Here is a 16,596-nt window from a genome sequence, read left to right on the forward strand (position 1 = left end):
ATGATAGAGATAAAGCTCTAAGACAGTATGTTGTGCCAATGTTTCATGAGTTTAATCCAGGTATTAGGAGACCAAAATTGAGGCAGAACAATTTGAGCTGAAGTCAGTCATGTTCTAGATGGTTCAAACAGTGGACCAATTCAGTGGAATGCCTACCAAAGATCCTCACCTTCACTTACGATTGTTTATGGAGTTCAGCGATTCTTCCAAATTAGCCTAAGTACCTGAAGATGTACTACAATTAAAGTTGTTCCCATATTCACTAAGGGACAGAGCTCGAGCCTGATTGAACTGATTGCCACCAAATTCTATTAACACATGGCATGAGTTAGCAGAAAGATTCCTTATGAAGTACTCCCCACCTAGCAAGATTGCTAAGTTGAGGAATGAGATTACTACCTTCCAACATTTGGATGATGAGTACTTGTATGAGGTGTGGGAAAGGTTTAAATAACTATTACGAAGATTCCCTCATTACGGAATCCCTCATTGCATCCAATTAGAGGCATTCTATAATGGTCTCAATGCTCACACGAGGATGGTAGTGAACGCTTCTGCTAATGGTGCTCTCCTTTCTAAGTCTTATAACGAGGCCAATGAAATCATCAAAAGGATTGCTAACAACAATTATCAACGGTCAACCTATTGAATAGCGTTAGGAAGATGAGTCGTTAGAATACATGAAGTAGACGCTCTAACTTCACTCGCATCTCAGGTATCTTCGATATACTCAATGCTTAAAAAATTTACTACTAATGAGTTTAATAATTTTATAGCTGAACCACCGAATCAATTTGAGAATGTAGCTAGTGTTTATTATGGGGAAGGGCACTTGTTCAAAAATGCCCATCAAACCTAGAATCCATGTATTACATGGGTAACCAGAACCAGAACCGAGGAAGGCAAGGACTATAATCTAATTTTTATAACTCATCTTGGCAAAACCACCCTAATTTCTCTTAGAGTAACTAAGGGGCTGGACCCAATAACACTTATGCACAACCTAGACCAACCCAGCCACCTGAATTTACCCAACAAGTTCAGAAACAACCTCAAGTAGAATCTTCCAATGGCTTAGAAAACCTGTTGAAGGTATACATAGCGAAAAATGATGCCTTAATCCAAAGCCAAGCAGTTACATTGAAAAACCTAGAAAACCAAATGGGTCAGCTTGTGACTGAACTGAGAAACTGACCACAAGGTGCGTTGCCTAGTCATACGGAGAACCCAAGAAATCCGAGGAAAGAGCATTTTAAAGCAGTGACACTAAGGAGCGGAAAAATGTTAGAGCCCAACATTGTCACAGTTGAAGAAGAGCAAGCTGATGCTTGAGATAAAGTGGAAGTTCAATCAAGTGTTGAAATCCCAGTTTCACCAGAACCAGAATCTGCAAAACTAGATAATGTAACTTTTGGAAAAATTAGTTCTTATAAACTAACAACTTCGTTAGATGCAGAATTTCCACAAAAGATGAATCAGCCAATTCAAGTTAAGAATCCTCCACCACCCTACCCTCAAAGACTTTAGACGTAAAACCAGGAAGTCTAGTTCAAGAAATTCTTAGATGTACTCAAGAAATTTCATATCAACATTCTGTTGGTAGAAGTACTTGAGCAGATGCCAAACTACGTAAAGTTCATGAAGGATATCCTATCCTAGAAATGAATACTTGGAGAATTTGAGACGGTAGCCCTAAGAAAGGAATGCAGTTCATATCATCAAAATAAAATACCCCCAAAGATGAATGACCCTGAATGTTTTACCATACCTTGCAAAATTGGAGCAACTTATTGTGGTAAGGCACTATGTGATTTGGATGCAAGCATAAAATTGATGCCCATGTCCATATTTAAGAAGTTGGAGATAGTTGAAGTTAGACCTACTACGGTTACACTTTAATTAGCAGATCGATCCTTAGCATATCTAGAAGGAAAAATCGAGGATGTATTGGTATGTGTAAAAAAATTTATATTTCCTACTGACTTTGTTATTTTATACTTTGAAGTAGATAAAGAGATGCCAATCATCTTAGGAAGGCCTTCCCTAGAAACTGGAAGAACCTTTATTGATGTGAAGAACGACAAGCTTACTATGTGTATTCAAGATGATTAGGTAACATTTAATGTTTTTAAGTCTATATGATTAGGTAACAACCTTTATTGTTCTACAGTATCTAAGTTAGATGATTTAGCTGTAGAATGGGAACTCAACTCTGTTGAGGACCCATTAGAACAAGTTTTGATGTCAAAAAACCTCCAAGTGATGAAAAGGGGGAGGAATACTTAGCTTTGCTAGAAGCTAATCAAAGGGGATTTAATCCTCAAAATTGCTTTGAATCTTTAGATTTAGAAAGCAGAGATTATATACAACAAAAAGCTTCAATCGAAGAGCCACCTAAATTAGAACTTAAGGTACTTCCCTTGAACTTAAAATATGTTTATTTAGGTAATGCTTCGACTTTTCCTGTGATTGTTTCAGCAGATTTAACTGAAGAGCAGGAAGAGAAACTCATTTCAGTGTTGAAACAATTCAAGAAGGCTATCGATTAGACCATAGCTGATATTTGTTGTATTATCCTATCCATTTGCATGCACAAAATCATCCTAAAAGATGGCGAGAAAGAAAATATTGATGGACAACAAAGACTGAACCCCATTATGAAGGGCGTGGTAAAGAAAGAGATCATAAAATGGTTAGATGCGGGTATAATTTGTCCCATCTCAGATAGTTCATGGGTAAGTCTAGTCCAATGTATGCCAAAGAAATGAGGTATTATGATCGTTGAGAATGAGAATAATCAGTTAATACCGACCAGAACAGTTACGAGATGGAGAATTTGCATATATTACTGAAAGTTTAACAAGGCGACTAGAAAAGATCATTTTCCTTTATCATTCTTGGACCAGATGCTGGATAGACTCACAGGGCGAGACTATTATTGTTTTCTCGATGGGTACTCAAGATACAATCAGATTATAGTAGCACCAGAGGATCAACACAAAACAACATTCACATGCCCATATGGTACATTTGCATTTAGGCGCATGCCATTTGGTTTATGTAATGCACCTACTACATATCAAATATGTATGATGGTTATTTTTACTGACATGGTTGAAAAGTGTTTGGAAATTTTAGGGACGATCTTTTAGTGTTTGGAGACACTTATGATGATTGCTTAGCCAATCTACCCAAGGTACTAAGGCGGTGCGAAGAAACAAACCTCGTACACAATTGGGAAAAGTGTCATTTCATGGTACGAGAAGGTATTGTTCTGGGGCATTAAATAACGAGAATGAGGTAGATAAAGCAAAGGTAGATGTTATCGAGAAACTCCTACTTCCAACATCTGTAAAGGCTGTTAGGAGCTTTATGGGACATGTCAGATTCTATCAAAGATTTATTAAAGATTTTTCCAAAGTCGCTAAACCTTTATGCAACTTATTGGAGAAGAACATGATATTCAACTTTGATGAAGAATGTTTGAAAGCATTTAATGATTTAGAGAATCGGTTAGTTTCAGCACCCATTATCGTCACACCATATTGGGATTTTCCATTTGAGTTGATGTGCGACACAAGTGACTTCACAATAGGAGCTGTGATGGGCCAGCGAAGGAACAAATTTTTTCATCCTATCACCTATGCAAGTCAGACTCTGACGGGAGCTCAATTGAATTATATGGTAATAGAGAAATAGTTACTTGTTATTGTATTTGCTTTTGACAAGTTTTGATCTTATCTTGTAGGTACCAAAGTGACTGTCTATACTGATCATTCAGCAATTAAGTATTTACTTGCCAAGAAAGATGTCAACCCGAGATTGATCCGATGGGTACTTCTACTTCGAGAGTTTGATCTAGAAATTCAAGATCGAAAAAGGGTAGAAAACTAGGTAGCAGATCACTTATCTAGATTGTAACCACAAGAAGGTAAATCATGTTCATAACAACCCTTGGTTTGCTAATTTTGCTAACTATTTAGCTTGTGGTTTGATGCCGATTGATATTACATATCAACAAAAGAAAAATTTTCTTCACGATGTGAAGTACTATTTTTGGGAAGAGCCATATTTGTTCAAAAAGTGCACAAATCAAATGATCAGGAGATGCGTGGCAGAAAATGAGGTACATGAGATTTTATATCATTTTTACATAGCTCCAAGTGGGGGACACTTCGGAGGTACACATATGCAACTAAAGTGTTGCAAGTTGGATTCTTTTAGCCAACGCTATTCAAAGATACGTATGCCTACGTAAAGAGTTGTGATCGATGCTAGAGTGTTGGAAACATCACCAATAGAAATGAGATATCCCGAACAAACATCATTGAGGTAGAATTATTTAATGTTTGGGGTATTGACTTTCTTAGTCCTTTCCCTCTGTCTTTTGGTCACAAGTATATATTGGTAGTAGTAGAATACGTATCTAAGTGGGTTGAGGCTGAGGCATATCTGACGAACGATGCGAAGGTTGTGATGAAGTTTTTGCAAAATCATGTGTTCACAAGGTTTAGTACTTCTATGGCCATCATTAGTGATTAGGGGTCTCATTTCATGAACAAATGGTTGAAATGGTTGCTCGATAAACACGGAGTGAAGCATAAGGGTGCCATAGCTTACTATTCGCAGATGAATGGACAAACTAAATTGATGAATAAATAGATAAAAGGCATACTCGAGAATGTAGTTTTTTGAAACCGACGAGACTACTCCAAAAGACTGGATGACGCTTTATGGGCCTATAGAATAGCATACAAGACAACTTTAGGGATGTCTCTCTATCAGTTGGTCTTTAAGAAAACTTGTCATTTGCCCTTGGAGTTAGAACATAAAGCTTATTGGGCTCTCCAACAACTCAATTTGGATCCCAAGCTTGCCAGAGAAATGAATTCTCCAACTTAACTAGTTAGAAGAATTTCGAACTTTCTCATATGAAAATGCCAACTTATTCAAGGAGAGATTAAAAAGATAGCATGACAAGCACATCCAAGTTTGAGAATTTGAAGCAGGTTAGCAAGTTTTGTTGTTCAATTCCAAATTAAGGTTTTTTCCAGGTAAGTTGAAATCACGTTGGTCCGGTCAGTTTACTATTCACCAAGTTTTTCCGGATGGAGTTGTCGAACTTCAAGGTAAGGGAGGTAGTTTTGAAGTTAATGCTCAACGCTTAAAATATTATTGGGGGATAAAATTGAGCGAGATAAAGTCTCGTTCATTTTATTGGATACTTATTTTTTCTCGTTTCTTTTAAATAAATGACTTAAGGTATATTTTCTAGATTAGTATGTTAAAATAAATTCTGTCTAGGAGATTGGAACTTAAGCGGGACCACTTGTGACCTTTTCGATCTTTCCTGGGAATTGATTTCAACATAATCTTTCGAGAAATTATTCTCTAAATGGAAAAATAAATTTTTTATTTTTCAAATAAAAAGGTCAATTTTGATCCAAGTTTTAATTGTAGCTCAATTTTCAAATTTTTTTTAAGTTTAAGTACTTAATTGAATTACTTCAAAAATTTTAGTTTTTTTTTTGTAAATATTGAACTTAGCTGTCTCTTTTTGGGAATATCTTTAAAAGCAGCTAAAATAAAAGTTTTTCATTTAATTTTTAAAATAAAAGTTTTTAATTTAATTTAATTTGTATATAATTATATATTAGTTATTATCAACTTTACATAGGATTTGAATTGCTTTAATATTTTATTTAAGAGTTTTTATTTCAATATATAAAGTAATAGCAAATAATATATTAATATACCTTATATTATTTATTAATTGTTATTTACTTTATATAACATTAGAACTTATAATAATTTATTATTATTTTGTTATAAGAATTTGATTTGAACTCCCCCATACTCACACTTTAAATACCACATTTCCATGCACCTTTTCTTCCATCACTCCTAAAACCATCCAACTTCCAAGCTATCTGGTGCTACAGCTCCCATTGACAATTGTCAAAGGCACCACTAGCAGCTGCACACACCCAGCAACCACCATCGCACACAAGTTGCTAGCCAACCTGCGCATATCCTTGCCCGTGCGCAAACAAGCTGCCCACCCTACTCGCACCCTGCTACCTTGCACACGCCATCGCTCACACCTACTTTTTGACACACCTGCCCGCACGAACAACCCACACATTCCAAGGCTCATGCCTGCCCTTGCTCACACCCTGTTTGACACACACTAGCCCCTACTCGCGTGTTGCAATGGCTAATCCCACAAGTCGCTGCTGCTCATGCCCCTTGCCATCACATATTAATGTTTCCACTTGCTAGTCGCATGCCCGTTGCCTCCTTAGCACCACACTACTATCACAACTTGACACCTAGAAATTACCCTCCAACCAACCCTAAACCAACTCTATTAGCTTCATATTAATTTTACTTTTGAGTTTTTAAGTTTTATACAAAGGTGGTAAGAAAATTTTCTCCGAAATTTTAATTTTATTTAATTATTTGATTTTTCAATTTATTAAATTATTCATATTTTGTGCAAATTGAATTTTTGAGAAAATATTTGTTTCCATCTTATGTTCATGTTAATCATGCCTCGCAAAAGAACTCGTGCATCTATCCAAGTTAAAGAATCACAAAACAAATTCCACTGTGAAAAAGCCAAAGTGAGATACGATAGCATTTTCAAAAATCAACAAATGCTCCCAGAAAAAGGCTTTACACTGAAAGAAAGAAACTATACTAATTCTATGTCGAGCATTTGACGAGTTGCTAAAACTTTAAATTGGGATGTGTTTTGTGTGAAAAGACCTAGTGCAAATGAAAAGCTAGTTCTTGAATTTTATACAAATTTGACCTCAAGCGAATTAACAAAAGTTTCTATCCGAGGAATCAAGGTACTAATAAACTCAAACACTATTAATGAATTCTTTGAATTACCTGATTTTGAAGATGACGAATACTCTTCCTTAATGGAAAATATTGAGGCTGAAAAATTGCAAGAAATTCTTAAGGAACTTATAGTTTCGGGTTCTAAATGGACCGTGTCAAAGCATGGAACTCACACTTGTCATAGAGAATATTTGACACCACTAGCGAAGGCATGGTTTTATTTCATTCAGTTCAGCCTTATGCCTATTTAACATGGGACCATAATTTCATTAAAGTGAATGGTCTTGTTATACTTGATTTCAACGGCAAAGACCATTGATGTAGGAAAAATCATTCTAAGGGAAATTTGGAATCGTGCCGCTAGACATTCTGGCCCAGTATACTTTCCCTTTACAATAACAACTTTGTGCTTGAAAGCTAAAATTCTTGCAAACGTAAAGAAGACAGGTTATAGCCAAGGCACAATCACAGATTGGGACCTCTACTTAGTAGCCGGAGATTCAGTTCTACAGTAACGAATTGAACTGAGCGAGGATCCCAAAGAAGAAGAAGAAGATCCCATAGAGATTGAACGAAAGCAGTCGACTGAAATACTTGATAAGGCAGAACCAATTGAAGCAATGACCGAACCTAACATTGCGACCCCAATATTTAAAACTCATTCGCCTCGACTAGATTTTCATGATGAGCTGTCAAAGTTGATAGACATAATACAACATATGCAGTGGAAACAACAAGCTCATTGAAGATATTCAAAAATACGGGATAACTCAGTAAGAAGCGCTTTTATGAAAATATTTCATGACCCGTTTATTTTTGTGCCTGAGTTTCCAAATTTTATATTTGAACCATGGAGTCCAATATCAAAGAGGGAACAAAGCGATTCATGCAAAAACAAAGACGATGGAGCAAAAGATGAGTCAAATTCTAAGGGATCTACAAAAAAATAAAAAGGGGGACCTTTACTTTATTTTTTTTTCTTTCTTAGGATATTTAATGTTTTTAGGATTAGGTTCTATTAGGATTTTTATTTTTCGCATAATAAAATAAGAGGTGGAAATCATCAATAAAATTGAACAAATTGCAAAATAAGAAGTGCGACAATAGATATGTACATGTCTAGGATTGGATTTGCCTTGAAAAAGCTTGCTATTTAAGTAGTCAAACTTGACTCACCTCCTTTTCCTAGGGTCCTACCTGGTGTACAGTATCTATTCACTTCTCTATTTTCATTCTCTCTATTATTTTTAACAATGGGGACATTGTTTATCTTAAGTAGGGGGACCAAAAATTGAAATTGTTTTTCAAGATACATTTTTCATATAATTATGATTAAGTTATATTTTATTCAAAAATTTGAATTTTTGTTAATTATGCTAACTTCTAAGTATAAATAAAGTTATATTATCTTAATAATTTCTATATTAGCTGAATTATGACATAATATTACTCTTAATAAAGTTTGCAAATCATACTTTAAAATTTTTAATTCTTTAAGAGAGCTAGACATACATGAGTTTAGTGTATTCTAAATACATTTTTCAATCATGATTTCAAGCACTTCCTCTTTACAATTTTTTCATTACTCAGGACGAGCAATGAAATAAGTTTGGGATGTGGAAACACAAAAATATATAGACTTTTTCAGCACCTTTTGAGCTCTAATTCATGCAATTTTGTAGTAAATTTTGTCAAAATTCACACTTTAATTATAAAATAATTAATTTTTACTTAAATTATTAGCATATAGAATTTTAATTATTTTTATAATAAATTTTCACAAATTTGGTTTTTTTTCGATAGTTTTGCACAAAATGTGAAAATTGGCTCAGTAGACACCTCGAAAGGCTTAAACCGTTAGAAAAAATTTTGCATAAAGTGAACCAAGAGCAAGGCTGAATAATTTTGCAGACAAGGAGGGTCCAAATTATGATTCTTTTATTTACTTCATATTTAATTTTTATCCAAATTTAATTGGCTTAAAAAATTAATATAAAGCTTGAAGGAGAAAGTAGCCTAGTGTGCTAAGCATTGAAGACTGATCCAACAAGCAAATTTGTAGCCCAAAACCATCCAACAAGCTGAAAAAATCAGCTGAATTTTGCTGATTTTTATGCTTGCAAAATAGCCCTCAAAGTTTCCTTAAACTCCATTCAAACTTATGCTTTTGAAGATTTTCCCCAAGCTAAATTTAGCAAACTTTAAAATATTCAAACATGCTTGTTGTATGGACGGCCAAGGAAGAGTGTGTGGATACTAATTATTTGCTATTTTTAGCATCCATTCAAACCTATAAATACCCACCTTTGCTACCTCATTAGAGACACCCTTCATTTCTCACACATCTCTCTCTTTTACTTGTTTTTCTCGCTTCCATTCCCTTCCTTATTTTCCCCTTTTCCTTTCCGATTTCCCTATTGAAAAATAGCTTTCTTCCACCTTGGAATAGCATCATTCAATTTTTCATAAAGGCCTCAGTTCAACACAATGAGCAGAGAAGAAGAGGACCGCACTAGTCTAGCTTTAGGGAAATATTGGATTTGCTTCCTAGTTCCCTTCTATTTAATTTTCTTGTTTATGTGGTGATCCTGAATATGAATAATTGTTTTATTGTTGTTATTGTTCTAATTAAAATGGATTAAATTTAATTCGTTTGGATTGATTACATTTTGTCCATGTAATTTTGTCCACATAAATTATTAGAATCATGTTTGTATTGTTGTAGGCCTTGGTAAGTTGTTCAATTAAATAAAATCATGCTTATGTTATACTTGCATTATAAAATATAAGGTAACGAATGAATGAATTAATAAACGTATTGAAATTGTAATTCATTTAAAAAGTATTTAATTGGTGCATGTTTAATCTCCTAAGGTAGTTGAGGGTTATATTAGCGACAGTATTAAACGATACATTAGTCTTGCATAACTTGCAAGATTATTGTGATTAAATTGTTTCAATATAGAGATATATTGTTACATCACTTAATCTTATATGTGCTTATGAAGATTGATTAATAGTTTGAATTAACTTTGAGAAATGTTCAAGAGATTGGTTAATTTAGTAATATATGTGCAGTAGTTAACGAATTACCAAGTTGCTGTGAAAATATTCGTAACAACATGAACATGGGTTTTGTAATTCTAAGTTAAGGAATGTAATTGATCTAACACAATTATGTTATATTGATTAAAACTCATCTTTTTAAAATCGTGCATTGTAATTTTTACTTTTTATTTAGTTAATTTGTAACACCCCTAACCAATATCCGTTATCAGAACAGGGTTATAGAGCATTACTAGAGTTTGCAATTCAAAAAGACAGAAAAATTTAAACATTTCATAACATATCAATAAGCATATTAAAACCAAGTCAAATAATACATATTGTCCTTTATACGAGCCTTCAAGGCCCTAAATACGCATTAGAAACAAGTCGGGACTAAATTGAAAACTCAGGAAATTTTTTAGAAAACAATAAAAATTTTCAACACTGTAGGGGTCACACAGCCAAGAGACACGCCCAAGTCTCAGGCTGTGTAGGTATTCGAAATACGGACACACAACTATGTCCCAACCCGTGTCAATGCCCGTGTAACTAACTGACTTGGGTCACACGACCAAGTCACACGCCCATGTGCCAAGCTGTGTACCCTTCGAAGTGAGCCCACACGCTTGTGTGCCAGGCCGTGTGCTAGGCCGTGTAACAGTCTAACTTGCAATCCTTTGAAAGCTACATGGGACACGGCCATGTCACCTGGTCATGCGTCACACACGGCTGAGACACACACCGTGGCTCTGCCTATGTGGACGAAAATAGGTCATTTTACAAGTCATTTTTCTCACCCAAATTTTCATTTACCTATAACCAACTTTGCATATATATAACCAAGCCATAATAAGGCATCCAAAACAACCATAAACAAGATACTTACATATGGTAAAGTTTTATACAACTAATATGCCCTTAGGCACCTCAAATGACAACATGTAAATATGTTCAATCATGCACTCTATTTGTCCAAAATACTCAATTAACTTATAGGCACATTAGCATCAATACATGACATTTGGTTACCTAACCAAAGCATACCAACTGATACCAAATAACCATTCAATTACTAGCTTTAAAACACAATTTAATTACACAAACTTACGTCGATGAGTATACGTAGATACGGAGGCGATTAACCCGAGACTTTTTCTTTGCCCCGACCTAACTCTGTACAAGGTCTAACTGGATCTATACGGATAAATTTAACTCACTTCCACATATAATTCAGTCAATTTAATCCAAAACATATTTTTGGAAAAATTACCATTTTGGCCCTATACTTTTAATTTCTTTACAATTTAATCCCTAGGCTTGGAAAATAAAATTCATAAAATTTGACCCTTATCCAAGCCTAGCCGAATATCTTATACACTTATAGCAGCCCACACATTTCAGTAATTCACAAATTATACCGTGAATTCATCATATTTTTCAATTTAACCCCTAATTGAAAATCTCATAAAAAATCCCTTAACAAAAGTTGTTTATCTATAAAAAACTAACCATTTTCTTCAATAAAATATCCAAACTCATACATATTAATTCATGGAAAAACCTTAACAGATTCACAAATTAGTCCCTAGGCGAGCTAGATTAATCTACAACGATCCCAAAAACGTAGAAATCATTAAAAACAAGACAAAAATACATACCAATGCAACGTAGAATTAAGTTTGCCAAAACTTCAAGCTCCCATGGCAACTCTTTTCTTTTAATTTCGGTTGTAGAAGATGACTAAAAGATGATGTTTTGTTTTTATTTAATTTAATTTATCATTTATTACCTTTTTACTAATTTAACCTTTAAAATTAATCAATTTTACACAAATGCCAAGCCATGCTCATCCACTAACAACTCTAATGGTCTAATTACCATATAAGGACTTCCACTTTAAAGTTCTATAGCTATTTAATACCTTTAGCCTATAGAACTTCAATTTTGCACTTTATGTGATTTAGTCCTTTTTATCAAATTGAGCATGTAAACAGTAAAATTTCTTAATGAAATTTTTATACGGTAATACTATCATCCTGTAGACAATAAAATAATATTAAAATAAATTTTTTATCTTCAAATTTGTGGTCCAAAAACCACTATTCTGATTTCACTAAAAACGGGTTATTACATAATTTTTAGTTTTTAAATCACTTCTTTAAAACAAAATATTTTCCTCATCACCAAAGTGTTTGATTTACATTTCATAAATTTTTTTCTTTCACAGTACTTCTGGTTACGATAACTCAACATTTACTTGTCACTTTATTACTTGTTAACGATTGTGTACACTTGCACATTTCCGTCGTTCCAATACAACGAAGCTTTTTTATTTCCTTTGATTACCAAAATCGAGGAATTCCCTAACTTTTACTCTAATTTCTGAAATTGAATTAATTGTAATGATTATTGTGAGCACCATAGTCCCTCTATTTATATGCACTCAATGGACACTATTAAAGAGCCACAATATTTCGTGTTTGACATACTTCTTAAAAGAAACATGTCCCATGGAAATCAAATGTACCCATTGGATGAATAAATCATCACTTTCAATTTTGAATAAGTGCTCATGAATAATGAATTTGCAATCTACAATTTCCAACAATCCCCCACTAAATTGCTAATTCAAGAAAATAAGTACACAACGATTATACATAAAGAAAGGTATTCGTAGATTGAACCTTCTTTTACTGCAAACTCTCAAAGTATCAACAAAGTGAATGGTGGCTAGTCGTTTGAACCATCAATCTTAAAGTCAATACTGGAAAATTTTTACACATAACCATAAATTGTTAAAGTAAGAGTTTATTTGCTTTAGCATCGTTATGGTCATGTGCTCATTCCGTTTCATGAACATGTACGAGAGAAAACCATAAAGAAACTCTCATTGAAGAGGCACCACTTCATGTTCATATTTGTGGATTTCATGACAATTAATATCCATCCATTAATAGTAAAACTCATCCTCCTAAAATATAAACACTAAATCCTAATCTTAGTGCACATTATCATTCGATAACTTGTTATTACCCTTTGAACATCGAAACTAACTTTTGGCTAGAACAAAGTAGGGTATCCATTATCAATTATGCGATTAGAATGTTTTAATCCCATCATAGTAGTGGTACTCTTAACCAAATCCCTTTACAAACCTTTTATCAATAGATTCGCTAGATTTCCAATTGACTTAGCATAGGTAACATTTATCACACTGTCCCTAATCAATTGTCTCATTTACTCATGTCTCACACTTATATGTCTAGACTTTCTATTGTACACCTTATTGTACGCTCGAGACATGGTGGATTCACTATCATAATATACGAAAATGGCAAACCTACGTTATGGCCACAACTTTATATCTAACAAGAGATCTCTTAGTCATTCCGCTTCCTTTACAGTAGCCGCCAAGGCTATAAATTCAGCCTCCATAGTTGAATGTGAGATGCAAGTTTGTTTCTTGGAGGCCCAACTAATGGCTCCACCTCCGATCGTAAAAATTCATCCCGATGTGGACTTATTGTCATTTACACTTGTAATCCAACTTACATCCAAGTAACCTTCTAATATCGTGGGATAATCACTTATAATGACCCGAAAGTCAGTGCTGTCGAGAAACGTACTTTTGGGATTTTGTTTTCGTGAATTGGGCTTATAAATATTATTATTAAATATTTATAGAGTTGCCCTATAAGGGAATTGAATGATAGTTAGATAATTTTAAGTATTAAGTGTTTAATTAAAGTAAAGGGACTAAATCAAATAAGTGATAAAAGTAGGAATTAAACTAAATTATAAGATAGATCCTGATTAAGGGACTTATTAAATAAATAAGTCATTAATTATATAAGTATGTAATGGTGGACGGTTATAGTAATATTATAAGTATTATATATGTTAAGTTATTATAATAATTAAATTAAAACTTTGTTATAAAAGAATATATAATATTAATAATAAAAGTGGGATATTAGTGAGCAGAGAGAAGAAAGCCAAAGATATTTCTTTTAATTTTCTTTTCTTTTTGAAACAAAAAGGAAAGGGGGGAGAAATCGCACGACCAAGAGCTCATTGCTGCATGTTTAATTTGGTTAGTAAATTTTGGTTATTTTTACATGAAATTTATGTTTTTGAAGTCTTAATCTTATGAGTTAATTTGTCTATGTTGAAAATTTGAGAATTAATGATATTTGTGGAAGTTGCCATTAATGAGAAATTCAAAGCCTTGGTGTTATTTTGTTGGGTGTTAAATTTGTGGGTGATTATGAAATTATATTTATATATATGTAAGTGTTTTTGAGCTACCATTTTAGTAAATTTTGTATTTTTTTAAAAAATTATTGAAGCTAGACCAAGCTTAAGTAGGGACTAATTTGATAGATCATGGAGACTGTAGATACTATTTTTTTTAGAATGTTAAATGTCCTTGAGGTGATGGATTAAATTGTAAGTCTTATGGTCTAAGTTGGTTAAATTGAGTGGTGATATTTGTTGATATTAATCTCTAGGGACTTAAATGTTGTAAACTCAAAATAACATGGTTAAAATCGTTAATTATAGTGATTAAGGGACTGTTGGAAAATAGTATAAATTGGTTAGTTGGGAATTGATTCAGGAAAACTAAAATTTGGGGGTTTTGGATTAAAGATTGAATGGTATATATATTGAATGCAAAGATGTGAAATTTGTTTAAAGGGTTAAATGTTAGAGTATAAATATTCTTGGTGGTTGAATTATTAAATTAAATTATTGCTTTTAGATCAAGAAACGAGAGGATCAATTGTTAATCATGGAAAGGAGAAGGTTACTGAATGATCGTCTTCGATTTTAGTAGCTTTCATAATTCGGTCAGTTTGTAGTCCTTGAACTCAAACTCATTAATTCATTTTAGTTAATTTAGTTAGTACTTAATGTTAATGATATTTTTAAGGTAATTAATTAATTCAATTCAATTGAGGAATATGAATGATTATATGATTGAATATGAGATAAATAAAAAAATGTACTTTGGTTGTGATTATGTTTGATGGAATTGTGAAACAAGGTATTGAGGATGTAATAACTGTATAATGAATATTGTCGGTTTATCTGACTAGCGTTGGGCGTAACTTTCATCAGTTTATCTGACTAGTGCTAGGCACACCATTATATTTGTTGGTTTATCTGATTAGCGCTGGGTGCAATTTTCTTCAGTTTATCTGACTAGTGCTAGGCACACCATTATATTTGTTGGTTTATCCGACTAGCGTTAGGCGCAACTTTCATTAGTTTATCTGACTAATGTTGCGCACAACATTTTATCTGTCGGTTTATCCGACTAGCACTTAGCGCAACTTTCATCATTTATCTTACTAGTGTTGGGCACATCATTATATATGTCGGTTTATCTAACTAGTGCAGGGTGTAAAACTTGATTACGGTTTAACTGTTAGGCACTAGGTACCATTCATTAAATGACTCATATTGACAAGGTATAATAAATCCAGTGGAAAAGATTGGTATGTGATAGTTATCATGGAATAGGTATTAAATGAATTATTGATTAGTATGCTAAATTCCATGTTCCATGGGGATAAACTTATACATTATGGAATGTAAATTTAGGTTACTAGTTTCAAGTGTGATTCTTTAAAGGAATGAGTTTGCTTAATGTTTGAACCTTTCTTTGAATGCAAGTTAGGTACTTACTTTTGTTCATCAACTCAGCATCCACGACAAATCTTGAACACAACATTGGTTACATATTTCTTTTTAGTGTCATGGCATATACCTAGGATAATGATATTTTGAGTAATAGTCTTCTGGTCTATGGTTGAATATAGTATAAGTTACTTATATTAAAATTCATATAAACTTTAGAATTATGTTATGTCTTGCAAAAAATGTTTGTATATAGTTATGAATGAAACAATCATGTTGATAAGCTTGACTCTTTTGGATGTGTATAATTGTTGATGTCAATTGGTAAATGCTTTGTGAAATGGAAACTTGGTAAGATTGGTTATATTTGGTAATTTTTGGTGAATGTTGATTGAGGATGAGAAAGTGGTTAATGTCATATGCTCTTTAACATGGTTATAGAATAATTAGTATTTGTTTGAGGTGCCTTTGAATGGCATATTGGTTAGGTAAAGGATGGATGAAATGTTGGCTTGTATTCGATGATTTAAATGTGGTGTCAATGAAGGCGCATTGGTTAGGCACATGAATTGTGGGTAATTGTTATGTTTTGACTTGTTTAAGAGTATTTTTGGTTATGGTTTTAATATGGTTTTAGGTTTGGATTGAAGGCCAAGTTAGGTGTAAAGTGTACCTTGTTTTTGAAGCAAAATTTGGTGCACGAGGCCTGCAACACAGGCTACTGCATGGTCGTGTGACCCACACGGTATATCCACACGGCCATGTGATTTATTATCTTTAAGTGCAGGTTTCACATGGCTTGATACACGACCTGCAACATGGTCGTGTATCTTAAAACAGATTGACACAGTCTGAGACATGGCCGTGTGACTCAACATAAAATATCAACATGGGCGAACACACGGGCTGGGACATAGCCGTGTGTCTGGACATCGAATGTCCACATGGTCTGGGTTGTCCCCTATTTTCAAAATTTTTAACTTTTTTCTAACTTGTCTATTTTTTTCGAATTAACCCCAGAATGTTTCCAATCTATTTTTAGGGCCTCGTAAA

The 16,596-nt window shown here is 33.5% G+C and overlaps 1 non-coding gene across 1 annotated transcript; it reads right to left on the minus strand.

Annotated features, from left to right (window-relative positions):
* Positions 1-376: 376 nt before the first annotated feature.
* LOC121215157 (small nucleolar RNA R71) lies at positions 377-483 on the minus strand. The gene has a single exon (XR_005910886.1). It is a non-coding gene; the product is annotated as a small nucleolar RNA R71 (small nucleolar RNA).
* Between the last annotated feature and the right edge of the window lie 16,113 nt (positions 484-16,596).

This window comes from Gossypium hirsutum, chromosome D02, assembly GCF_007990345.1.
Source record: "Gossypium hirsutum isolate 1008001.06 chromosome D02, Gossypium_hirsutum_v2.1, whole genome shotgun sequence".
NCBI lineage: Eukaryota > Viridiplantae > Streptophyta > Magnoliopsida > Malvales > Malvaceae > Gossypium > Gossypium hirsutum.